Genomic DNA, 13,275 nt, shown 5'->3' with positions numbered 1-13,275 from the left:
TTTCCCTTTTAATGCTTGTCTTGGGCAGGAGCTCACCGGAGCTGGATACCTGCACCTGAAACGTTATACTGCTTGAGCTCCTGTTCCTCTTATAGAATATTAGCTCAAAAGTATTGTGGAGCTCCTGCACCTAAAATTAAAACAGTACCGGCACCCAAAATGAGTACCAGCACCTATTTTAGTCCAAGTAAAGCACTGGGAATACTTATATGTACTGTATCACCTTTCCTATGTATCTTGGGTCAATGAAATTGTGTATCCGCCTACTCTGTAACATTCACAGATTACAATTCTGAAGAGTTTACACAAATATTAGCGTTGTAGCACTTATTGCGGGACTTTGAAACCGGTGTGAAATGAGCCACATTAAGCTCACCAGTCAACCTACTGTGCTGAACATTCATATTGCAATGTACAGGCTTACCTATGGATCTTGGCTCCATGAATTGGGGTATCAGCCTAATCAGTGACACCCACAGATTACAATTCTGAAGAGTGTACACAAATATGAGCGTTGTAGCTCATAAGGGAATTTTAGCTGTGTGAAATCCCCTCACTATACAGCCTATTGTGCGTGTTGACATTCATATTGCAATGTACAGCCTTCCCTATGGTTGGGTCCATGAATATTAGCTGCAATGCTAATATTTGTGTAAACTCTTCAGAATTATAATCTGTGGACCCAATATCCATAGGTAAGGTTGTACATTGCAATATGAATGTTCTTTACATTGTAGGTTGACTGGTGAGCTTAATGTGGCTCATTTCACGCCGGTATCAAAGTCTTGCAATAGGTGCTAGGATGCTAATATTTGATATTTGTGAAAACTCTTCACAGTTGTGCTCTGTGAGTGTCACTGAGTAGGCTGATACCCCTTTTAGGGAAGGCTGTATATTGCAATATGAATGGGCGGGGGGGGGGGGGGGGGGGTTGTGAGTTCAAATCCCAAGTGAGGTTGACTCCCAAGTAATGACCCTGCAAAACTATGCCGATCATTATCATATTTCCCAGAATGCTCTATTGCGATTTGAATTTTAGAATTGTTTCTTTCAATATCTGTGTTTTTGCATGTACATTGATTGACAAGTGGCGTACCGCAGTTTTGCGGGGCCCCCACATACCTTGCTCAGGCAAGGTATAGCTTGCAAGGTATAGGTCTGAGTAAGGTATAGCTAATCTCATACTGTTCAACACATTTTGACGTGAGGCTGAGAGAAAATGTTGCTGTTTTAAAGAAAATGAGGCTGATTGAAAAGAGGATTTAAACATCACTTTACATGCCAGCATAATGTGACTTCATGCTGGTTTTGCTTTAGCTCATGCTGGTCACAAGTGTCAAAAACACAGCAATGGCTGGTCGCCAGCATAAAGCACAACAAAAGTTAGTATGCCAGCATAACTTGCTAGACCATGCTGGTCAGACAAGTTTGACCAGCATCAGACCAGCACTGACCAGCAAATTAATGCTGGTCTTTGCTGTTTTTTTCAGCAGGGAAACCAAAAACAAAAAGCGAAAAATAGAGAAACTGGCATCAGAGATAAATATTGTTGCTTTGATTAATACTTGCACTCCCCTGTGCCCTTTCTGAGATTGCAGTCCACATGCTGCATTTCAGTTTCTATTTCATTCTCTCTCTTTTTCATTATCTGGGTCCTTTAGTCATAAGCAATGCTCACTTACCCATATGGAGAGAGTAACAATCATAAACCCTATTAGATGTTTACCACACACACTCTCATTCCCAGTCTGACACAATACAACTGCATGGGGGGCAATGTATGAATAGAGAAATAAGGCTGCTCCCACCAATGATCTTTATGGGTGATACAGTATACTCTCCTGGACCTTGACGGAGCTCTGTTCCTCACCATGTTCCACCCTGATGGGTATGTGAGACTAGCTGATGCTGTAATGTAACTTAGCCTGAACGTATTGTTCTTGCTACTAGTCTAGAGGTACAGTATGATGGCACGCAGCTTTGAAATTAACTTGGGGAAAAACCTCATGTAAGCTTGCCTCCGCAAAATTGATGGACCCTACATACAGTGGGGAGAACAAGTATTTGATACACTGCCAATTTTGCAGGTTTTCCTACTTGCAAAGCATGTAGAGGTCTGGCATTTTTTATCATAGGTACACTCCAACTGTGAGAGACGGAATCTAAAACAAAAATCCAGAAAATCACATTGTATGATTTGTAAGTAATTAATTTGCATTTTATTGCATGACATAAGTATTTGATCACCTACCAACCAGTAAGAATTCCGGCTCTCACAGGCCTGTTAGTTTTTCTTTAAGAAGCCCTCCTGTTCTCCACTCATTACCTGTATTAACTGCACCTGTTTGAACTCGTTACCTGTATAAAAGACACCTGTCCACACACTCAATCAAACAGACTCCAACCTCTCCACAATGGCCAAGACCAGAGAGCTGTGTAAGGACATCAGGGATACAATTGTAGACCTGCACAAAGCTGGGATGGGCTACAGGACAATAGGCAAGCAGCTTGGTGAAAAGGCAACAACTGTTGGCGCAATTATTAGAAAATGGAAGAAGTTCAAGATGACTGTCAATCACCCTCGGTCTGGGGATCCATGCAAGATCTCACCTCGTGGGGCATCAATGATCATGAGGAAGGTGAGGGATCAGCCCAGAACTACACGGCAGGACCTGGTCAATGACCTGAAGAGAGCTGGGACCACAGTCTCAAAGAAAACCATTAGTAACACACTACGCCGTCATGGATTAAAATCCTGCAGCGCACGCAAGGTCCCCCTGCTCAAGCCAGCGCATGTCCAGGCCCATCTGAAGTTTGCCAATGACCATCTGGATGATCCAGAGGAGGAATGGGAGAAGGTCATGTGGTCTGATGAGACAAAAATAGAGCTTTTTGGTCTAAACTCCACTCGCCGTGTTTGGAGGAAGAAGAAGGATGAGTACAACCCCAAGAACACCATCCCAACCGTGAAGCATGGAGGTGGAAACATCATTCTTTGGGGATACTTTTCTGCAAAGGGGACAGGACGACTGCACCGTATTGAGGGGAGGATGGATGGGGCCATGTATCGCGAGATCTTGGCCAACAACCTCCTTCCCTCAGTAAGAGCATTGAAGATGGGTCGTGGCTGGGTCTTCCAGCATGACAACGACCCGAAACACACAGCCAGGGCAACTAAGGAGTGGCTCCGTAAGAAGCATCTCAAGGTCCTGGAGTGGCCTAGCCAGTCTCCAGACCTGAACCCAATAGAAAATCTTTGGAGGGAGCTGAAAGTCCGTATTGCCCAGCGACAGCCCCGAAACCTGAAGGATCTGGAGAAGGTCTGTATGGAGGAGTGGGCCAAAATCCCTGCTGCAGTGTGTGCAAACCTGGTCAAGAACTACATGAAACGTATGATCTCTGTAATTGCAAACAAAGGTTTCTGTACCAAATATTAAGTTCTGCTTTTCTGATGTATCAAATACTTATGTCATGCAATAAAATGCAAATTAATTACTTAAAAATCATACAATGTGATTTTCTGGATTTTTGTTTTGGATTCCGTCTCTCACAGTTGAAGTGTACTGATGATAAAAATTACAGACCTCTACATGCTTTATAAGTAGGAAAACCTGCAAAATCGGCAGTGTATCAAATACTCGTTCTCCCCACTGTATGTGTTCTGATACCCGAAGACAGACTTGTTTTGACGTGTGCCTCTGGCAGGAGAGAAATGGACCCGGTGGAGCCTGTCTGATTCAATTGAAGACTAAAGTAAATGTTGGGGGTTTTAATGCACTCCAATTGGAATTTAATGTAAACCACATCATTACATCTTAGTGTAATGCATTATCCGCACAGAGAGACAACCTGCTGTTCATTTGGGTTGACTGTGTGCTGGAGCCAGAGGTGGGAGCAGCCAGCCGGATGCAGAGACTGGACATGAGGTGTTTTGGGATCCCCTGGGCTGTGGAGGTCTGACACCAGTGGTGGACATACCATTAGGCAGAAGAGGCAATTGCATCAGGCCTTACATCATCAAGGGACCGCGTGAGCTGGGAATAATTTAAAATAATAATACTAGTAATGCTCCGCTCGAGGCCACCCCCCTGACAAACAACCAGCTATCGTGAGCTGCTCAGATCATTACTTTCATTCTGTCTTGCTTCAGCAGGTTGATTAAGAAGCAGCAAAATCTGCGGGAAGCTTCAAAGTTGCAAAGGAAATGGGGAGGGAGGGAGGGAGGGGGGGTTTTCCTGGCCACTGTGCTCAGGTTAAGGAGGCCACATTGTTGACAAATTGTATTAATCCAGCCTAATAATAATTCATAATAGATCAGTAATTTATTTCCTGTATTTCATAATTGCATCCCCCCAAAAAACTGGTCATATTCAGGACATAACTTTGTAAGGACTGTGTTTGTGCAAAATGTTTCTGAAAAAACAGCGTGGCCAGCTGAAACGCTGACTGTTGCATCAATTGAAACTGGACGTTCAAAATAAGGGTCCTAATCACAATGGATGCACATGGTGTAAAAAGTACCCAATTGTCACACTTGAGTAAAAGTATAGATACCTTAATAGAAAGTTACTCAAGTAAAAGTGAAAGTCAACCAGTAAAATGCTTCTTGAGTAAAAGTATAAAAGTTTTGGTTTTAAATATACAGTACCAGTCAAAAGTTTGGACACACCCACTCATTCAAGGGTTTTTCTTTATTTTGACTATTTTCTACATTAAAGAATAATAGTGGAGACTATTATCACAACTATGAAATAACACATATGGAATCATGTAGTAACCAAAAAAGTGTTAAACAAATCAAAATATATTTTATATTTGAGATTCTTCAAAGTTGTCACCCTTTACCTTGATGACAGCTTTGCACAATCTTGGCATTCTCTCAACCAACTTCATGAGGAATTATTGTCCAACAGTCTTGAAGGAGTTCCACATATGCTGAGCACTTGTTGGCTGCTTTTCCTTCACTGCGGTCCAACTCATCCTAAATCATCTCAATTGGGTTGAGGTCGGGTGATTGTGGAGGCCAGGTCATCTGATGCAGCACTCCATCACTCTCCTTGGTCAAATAGCCCTAACACAGCCTGGAGGTGTGTGTTGGGTCATTGTCCTGTTGAAAAACAAATTATAGTCCCACTAAACGCAAACCAGATGGGATGGTGTATCACTGCAGAATGCTGTGGTAGCCATGCTGGTTAAGTTTGCCTTGAATTCTAAATAAATCAACAACTGTGTCACCAGCAAATCACACCCACACCATCACACCTCCTCCTCCATGCTTCACGGTGGGCAGTCCCACACAAAACACACTTCCAGGCTGTGAATAGGTGTGTCCAAACTTTTGACTGGTACTGTACTGTACGTAAGTATCTAAAGTAAATGTAATTACTAAAATATACTTAAGTATCAAAAGTAGAAGTAAAAGTATGTAAGTATCAAAAGTAAATGTAATTACTAAAATATACTTAAGTATCAAAGTAGAAGTAAAAGTATAAATCATTTCAAATTCCTTATATTAAGGAAAGCAGACGGCACCATTTTTTGTTTATAAAATTTACGGATAGTGTGGGGTTCTTTAAGGTTTTTAGCATGCTTGCTTAACTAACTATAAACAAGAAAATATATTATGCATTAAAGTTTGAATTTATGACTCATGTGAACCTGCATTGTACAATATTCTCAGAAGCCTGACTGTTAGGGTGCAACCCAAAGAATGTGTTTTGTATGCAACAATGTACAAGGGCATAAGATATGAACAGCAGTGTGAAATGTGTGTGTGTTAAGAAGGGCAGAGAGGCACAGGAGGGGTGTAGAGGGAGGGGGGTGAATCAGGAGACTGCTGACTATGGTGTATAATAGACAATAATAGGTAAACTATACACACGAAGATCATCTGTGATGTTCTGAATTATGCACTATAACCCAATACTATAACACATGTGATTGAATATTAGCAACTGTTGGCCTGGGAGCCTGGGTGTCTGTGTGTGTGTGTGCTGGAAGTAACAGTTAGCCCCAGATAAGTGTGCTGGGAAGCTGTGGTTAGCCTTGAGCGAGAACAGTGGGCTTTGTATACAGGTGCAAATAGCTCAGACAATATTGCAGAGCTGTCTGACCTCAGTCTTTGGGGTGAGGGAGCGTAATCTACACAGCAACAGCGTCGGGACATCACATGCGCTAAGGGGCTAGGACTAGCTTAAGCGCCAACACCAACGATAGGCTGGGTGAGTCTAAACCACGCCCAGTCTCTACTCTGACAGGCCGGCTCGGAAGCGGGAACTATCTCTGTCATGAGTATATTATAATATCTTTGTCAGGAACAAGTCAGTTCCTTGTTCCACCCTGCGGGGTGGTGCAGTGAACCCGTATATACGGAAATTGCATTTGCCATTTATTAACTATTGAATGAAACAATTATTTTAACCAAGTTCAGGTGTGGTATTGTTCCTATCTCAGTTGAACCTTCACAGCCTTAACAATAGCCAGGGGCACATTCCAACAGTCAGATATTATTTACAAAAGATGCATTTGTGTTTAGTGAGTCCGCCAGACCATAGCAGTAGGGATGACCAGGGATTTTCTCTTGATAAGTGCGTGAATTTAACAATTTTGCTGTCCTGCTAAGCATTCAAAATGTAACAAGTACTTTGGGTTGTCAGGGAAAATGTATGGAGTAAAAAGTACAACATTTTCTTGAGGAATGTAGTGAAGTAAAAGTTGTCAAAAATATAAATAGTAAAGTACAGATACAGCAAAAAATGACTTAAGTAGTACTTTAAAGTATTTTGACTTAAGTACTTTACATAACTGCCAGTTTGAGCGTATGCTGCAGGAACCACTGTAGAATGATCACACTGGTTTGTTGGTACGTGCCAAAGGTTTAATAAAGCAAATCTGAAGAAAACACTACAGAAGTTTTATCAACACATCTCCTGCGCTGCTCACTAATAGAGAAGCCTTGACCATTGCTACTCCCTCTTCTGGGATGGCTACAAGACCCTCCCCGACCCTCCTTTATGCATGTCATATCACACCTCCAATCTACTCCTCCCCTCCTATAGGAAGAAACTTAATCAGGAAGTACCAGTGGTAAGGACTGTTCAACGCTGGTCTGACCAAGATTGTTTGACCACAAGGACAGGGAAATGTTCCAGGTTGTCTCGAAGAATAGCATTGACAAATACAGTGACTCTGTGACTGAGTTCATCAGGAAGAGGATATTGTTCCCACTGTGACGATTGCAACTTATCCAAACCAAAAACCATGGATAGATGGCAGCATTCTCTCAAACTGAACCACTGCATTTAACCATGGCAAGGTGACTGGAAACATGGACGAGTATAAACAGTCCAGCTATGCTCTCTGTAAGGCAATCAAACAAGCAAAACTTCTGTACAGAGACAAAGTGGAGTCGCAATTCGATGGCCAAGACACAAGACGTGTGTGGCAGTGACTCCAGACATTCATGGATTATAAAGGGAAAACCAGCCACGTCGTGGAAACCGATACCTTGCTCCCGGAAAAGCTAAACGCCTTCGCCCACTTCGAGGAAAACATAGTGTCGCCGACGCATGAGGACTGTGAGTTCTCGCTCTCTGTGGCCAGTGTGAGTAAGACATTTAAACTTGTTAACCTTTGCAAGGCTGAAAGCCCAGACAGCATCTCAAGCCGCGTCCCCAGAACGTCGAAACAGACTACAGGGTGTGTGCCAGGAAAATAACCTCTCCCTCAACGTCAACAAAAAGAAGGAGCTGATCAGGAGACAGCAGAGAGAGCACGCCCCCATCCACATCGACAGGGCCTCAGTGGAGCGGTTTGTCGGCGTGCACTTCACTGACAACCTGAAATGGTCCATCCACACAGATGGTGTGCTGAAGAAGGTGCAAAAGCGCCTCTTCAAACTCAGGAGGCTGAAGAAAATTGACTTGCCCCCTAAGACCCTCACAAACTTCTATAGCTGCACCATTGAGAGCATCCTGTCGGTCTGTATCACCGCCTGGTATGGCAATTGCACCCTCCGTAACCACAGGGCTCTCTAGACGGTGGTTAGCCCAATCCATCACCGGGAGCACACTGCCTACCCTCGAGGACATCTACAGCATCCGGTGTCACAAAACAAAATTCTTCCCCCAAAAAAGTTTCCCCAGGGGAATTGTCTAATCGTTTCATGTTAAAAGTGTATTAAAAAATGCATAGAAATGCAGTAGTGAACTTACTCATCCCTCAGCCAGACTTGGCAGACATGACTCAAACATGTATTTTTTCCAAACTCACAAAAACATGAAACTTGTGAAGTACCACTGTCACTTCTCCTCATTGAGCAAAGTGTCTGGAAAGTCCATAAAATGAGATAGAATAGAACCCGTGCCATCCATCTTCTTCGGAGGAATTTGAAGGCAGCGGTTGGAGAGACTTGGCAGTGAGGTAGCCGTTGCACAAAGCCCTGTATAAAATGGGAAGCAATGGAATGCAAAGTGGCCCGTGGAGGGGTGTTAAGACGGTTCGAGTCTGCTGCCTGCGCCCAGGGTCAGCTGACAGTCCCAGCTGCCGAGGACCCTGTCCCTCCCCCTTCCTCCTCCCCTCTAGTGGATTCTTCCTCACTACTGCCGACTATACCACAATATGACCATGTTCAGTGTCAGACAGGGGCAGACTTAGTGATTTGGAGGACCCAGGCATCTTTTTTATTGGGGTTTTATAGTAAAGACATAATTTAACTGTAAACAATTTAGTACCTTTTAATGTACTAAGAATAGAACCAGTCATCATATTTTCATCTGATTGTCACTTAAAAATCTTAAAAATTGTCACTTAAAAATCACTTTAAAAAGTAGGTTACCTTTGCACATTCATCCAAAATGATTCCAGCATTCGAAGAGTAGCTGAAACTCTCTCACCGGAGAAAGCATCCAAGCAAGCGCAGCAGCGTCCCTTTGTCTTAATATGTAGCCCATGCATCTGCTGCTGTCTGGCCAAAGAGAGTATGACCTGCCATACTCTTTTTGTCCAGACAGCATCAGATACATCAAAATCATCAAAATATAAACATCAAAATATAAAAAGTTATATTTTGCAGATGTTATGGCAGGTGCTGTGAAATGCTTGTTTCTCTAGCTGCAACAGTGCAGTGATACCTAACAATACAATACACACAAATACCCAAAATAAAAAGAAAGGAATTCATAAATATCAGAAGGAGAAATGTCTGGAATATAAATATACTGTATATTTACATAATGGTTTGCATAGACATGGACAGTATATGAATAGAAAAGGTGTGTAAAGCAGTTATATAGGATGACTAGAATACAGTATATACAGTACATATGAAGTAGGTAAAAGAGTATGTAAACATTATTAAAGTGACCAGTGTTTAATGACTACGATCTTAGGGCAGCAGTCTCTAAGGTACAGGGTTGAGTTCCGGGTGGTAGTCCACTAGTAACAGTGACTAATGTTCAGGGCAGGGTACTGGGCGGAGACCGGATAGTAGTGACTATTTAACAGTCTGATGGCCTGGAGATAGAAGCTGTTTTTCAGTCTCTCGGTCCCAGCTTTGATGCACCTGTACTGTATCCGCCTTCTAGAGGGTAGCGGGGTGAATAGGCCATGGCTCGGGTGCACCTGGAAAAGTGTCTAGACAGTATACTGTAAAACCAATCCATTATAATTATAAAATCATCAGTAACACAGGCAGTAGCACTATGCTTTTTCCTCAGAGAGATCCTATATGGCAGGCCAGAATGGCATTAACAGGCCAATGATCAATCAATCATTCTAAGAAATCATACAATGCATACTCCATCATCAATAATGGACCAACCCAACTCATATGCCACACCATGACAGCATCAACACAGACCAACCTGGCCACCTTGGGTCTCCCTCTGTGGTTTCACATGGTGACTACTCCCCTCCTCCTTCTCCTCCTCCTCCTCCTTCACTCCTCACTTCCCTCCCCTCTGTTTTTCTGGGCTCTGCAGACAGCCACTTGGAGAACAAGGCACATTGTGTCTGGATATGATCATGAGTGAAGAGACATAGAGACAGGAATACATTGGAGTCTGATCGCTCCTGCAGACCTGCAGCAGAGGAGAGGACAGGGGTCAGACTCTGCTTTAGGAATGATGCAATCTTTACACCCACTGCAATACCCTAGCTCTGTTCTGATCTGATCCCCCATGAGTTGGAGTTTTTCCTGGAAATAAGACCTGACAGTGAAAAACACTTGGCCCTAGTCATAGCCTTACTCATAAGCAAAATAATCTGGAACGGAGATGGTATCTTCAATCTGATTTATTTTAATTTTATTTATTTAACTAGGCAAGTCAGTTAAGAACAAATTCTAATTTACAAGGACAGCCTAGGAACAGTAGGTTAACTGCATTGTTCAGGGGCAGAACAACAGATTTTTTCCTTGTCAGCTCGGTGATTCGATCTAGCATCCTTTCAGTTACTGGCCCAACACTCTAACCACTAGGCTACCTGCCCACCCCCAAAATGTTATTTGTTTTGCATTCAACTTGTCCTTTTTTACACAGAACCTAATGTATGTGCCTACATGTCACTATGATTTGATCTAGACTGGAGCCACACTCCTACATCAGGTGAGGATTATTCCTCTACTCTCATTCTTTCACAATCTATCTAAGCTGTTGGCAGGCGGGCAATGACAGCTGTGTAACATCACAATGACAGCTGTGTAACATCACAACATACATAGAAATCCATGGTCAATAGAGAACATGTAGATTACAACAAAAAGTCAATGTGAGTTTGGAGAGAGGAGTGTTGACAGGCCAAGAAGTTAGACGGAGGAGATGGGAGTACAGGTATAGGATCTTAATTTGAGCCAGTTTACAACAGCAGGAAAATAATCCTGCAGCAACAGGAAATATTAATTATTATATGGATTATAATTAATGGACATTTTTGGAGGGATAGATACATTTTTCATAAGAGAAAATCAAGTCGAAAAAAACTACAATACGCTTTGCAGGAAAGTTATCCTGCAACAGGGTGATCAAATTAAAGTCCTATATCTGTATACATTCACTGTTGTATTTCAGCAACTTCAACACAGTGATATGGCCTATGCGCTCACATAACTCTGTTACCCAGTGTGCATGAGGAGCAAAGCCAAACAAAAGTCATTTTTCATGCTCTCAAAACTTTCCTCTGTGTATTTCATTTCTGAATGCAGATGACTCCGCGATTGCCTTGTGAAGGAGTGTGTCCTTTTTATTATAGTTTTGGATATTGAATACAGAAGGTAGAGTATCAGGTTGACAGGCCTTGCTTTAATCTCCTTTACAGTTCGACAAAAACCCGAAAAGACACAACTGGTCCGTAAGTGAACCCTAATCAATGTGCTCTCTGAGGACACACTATTGTTTCCAGAGGAACTCGCTACAGGAGAGTTTACCGGTGGGTTTCATTTCCTGTTAAATTCCCACTGCAGATGTAGGATCTTAATTTGAGCCAGTTTGCTACAGCAGAATAATAATCCTGCAACAAAAGGAATTGTGAATTATTATGTGGATTATGAATGGACATTTTTTAGGGGTTGATACATTTTTTGTTAGGGCAAATCAAGTCTGAAATTACAAACCTTAGAATACTTTTTCAAACTCAAATACACTACAAGTTGTCATTTTCTCAGCAATAAAATTCTCACCAATAAAAGAGTGATCAAATTAAGATCCTACATCTGTGTGTCAGGGTCTTGTCTGGCTGAACATACAAGCGATAAAGAAGGATGGATACATACCTCCATAATGATCAGGCCAAAGGAAATTGCACATAACTTACCAAACAATCTTATTACTTGTACCACGAGTGACTTTGTCTCTAATTCATCTCACCTGTTGAAAACTGAAAAATAGCTGGATAATTGCAAGCGATGAGAATGAGGCATGCTATTTACTGTGAGCAGGTACTGTTATTAACCTTTAGCTGGTGCTTTCACATAATGAAAACCATATTAGCTGGAAACCTATCCCCCTCTCCAAGGTTGGCCAATGTGTTAAGAGACTCTTGAGGGTGGTTGCTGGAATGAGGACAGTGTTTTGGGAACAAGAGGAGGCTAATGATGGATGAGTTTGGGCCTCGCTAGCTGGCAAATATCTTGTCTGAGAAGGGATTTCTCTTGGTCAAATTTAGCCTTTTGAAAACAAAGTTACACTGACCAGTGGCAGAAAAAGTTGTTTGCTTGTAGAAACCAAGTTAATTTATAGACAATTTGGACCCCGGTGGCTGTTGATTCTGTAGCTCATGGGGATGTGTAAAACGTACTCCTCAGCCTGGTGTCCCCACTTACGCCAGAGAATAGCTATCTTTTCTGGTGGCGCCCGACTGGTAAGCCGCTTTAGGAGGGCGGTCATGTGTACTAGCAAGGCAGAGGTCTCAAGTGCGCGCCAGGTATCAGGAGGAAGTGATACTCGCTAAGCAAGTAGAGTGATGTAATTTACACTTGCTTGCAGCTACAGTATATTTACTTTTATTGTTGCCTTACGGAGTGCTGTTTCCATTTTCCAAAATGCATATTTCGTCTTTATTTATGAATAGAAAATGTGTAGCCTAAGTAGTTCTGGCTCAACAGCAGTCTTGACCTTTACATTTTTCCACTTTATAGGCTATGAGGACGGACATGTTGCCAAGACAGTGTTTTGGACCAAAGCCACCTCACGCACTTCACAACAGTGTAGGCTATTGTGGGTGACTGGGAACCAGAGGAATGTATTTGAAGAGTGCTCTATGACTGATGAATTCATAACCCCACCTTGTTACACAGAATGCTTAGTTAGAACCAATTAAACAACTTTTGTACAAAGTTGTGAAATTCCTGTCTACAGCCTAATAGTCAGGCCGTGTTGCATGAAAGTGAATATAGAGTGCCTTCAGAAAGTATTCACACCCCTTGACCTTTTCTACAATCTGTTGTGTTACAGCCTGAATTTAAAATGGATTACATTTAGATGTTTTTGTCACTGGCCTACACACAATACCCCATAATGTCAAAAGGGAATTATGTTTTTAGAAATGTTAACAAATGAATAAAAAAATTCAAAGCTGAAATGTCTTGAGTCATTAAGTATTCAACCCCTTTGTTGTGGCAAGCCTAAATAAATCCAGGAGTAAAAATGTGCTTAATAACAAGTAAGTTGCATGGAAATACTCTGTGTGCAACAATAGTGTTTAAAATGATGTACCCCACACATACAATTATCTGTAAGGTCCCTCAGTCGAGCATTGAATTTCGAACACAGATTCAACCAC

This window comes from Salvelinus alpinus, chromosome 15, assembly GCF_045679555.1.
Source record: "Salvelinus alpinus chromosome 15, SLU_Salpinus.1, whole genome shotgun sequence".
Classification (NCBI taxonomy): domain Eukaryota; kingdom Metazoa; phylum Chordata; class Actinopteri; order Salmoniformes; family Salmonidae; genus Salvelinus; species Salvelinus alpinus.
Note: the sequence above shows the minus strand (reverse complement) of the source record.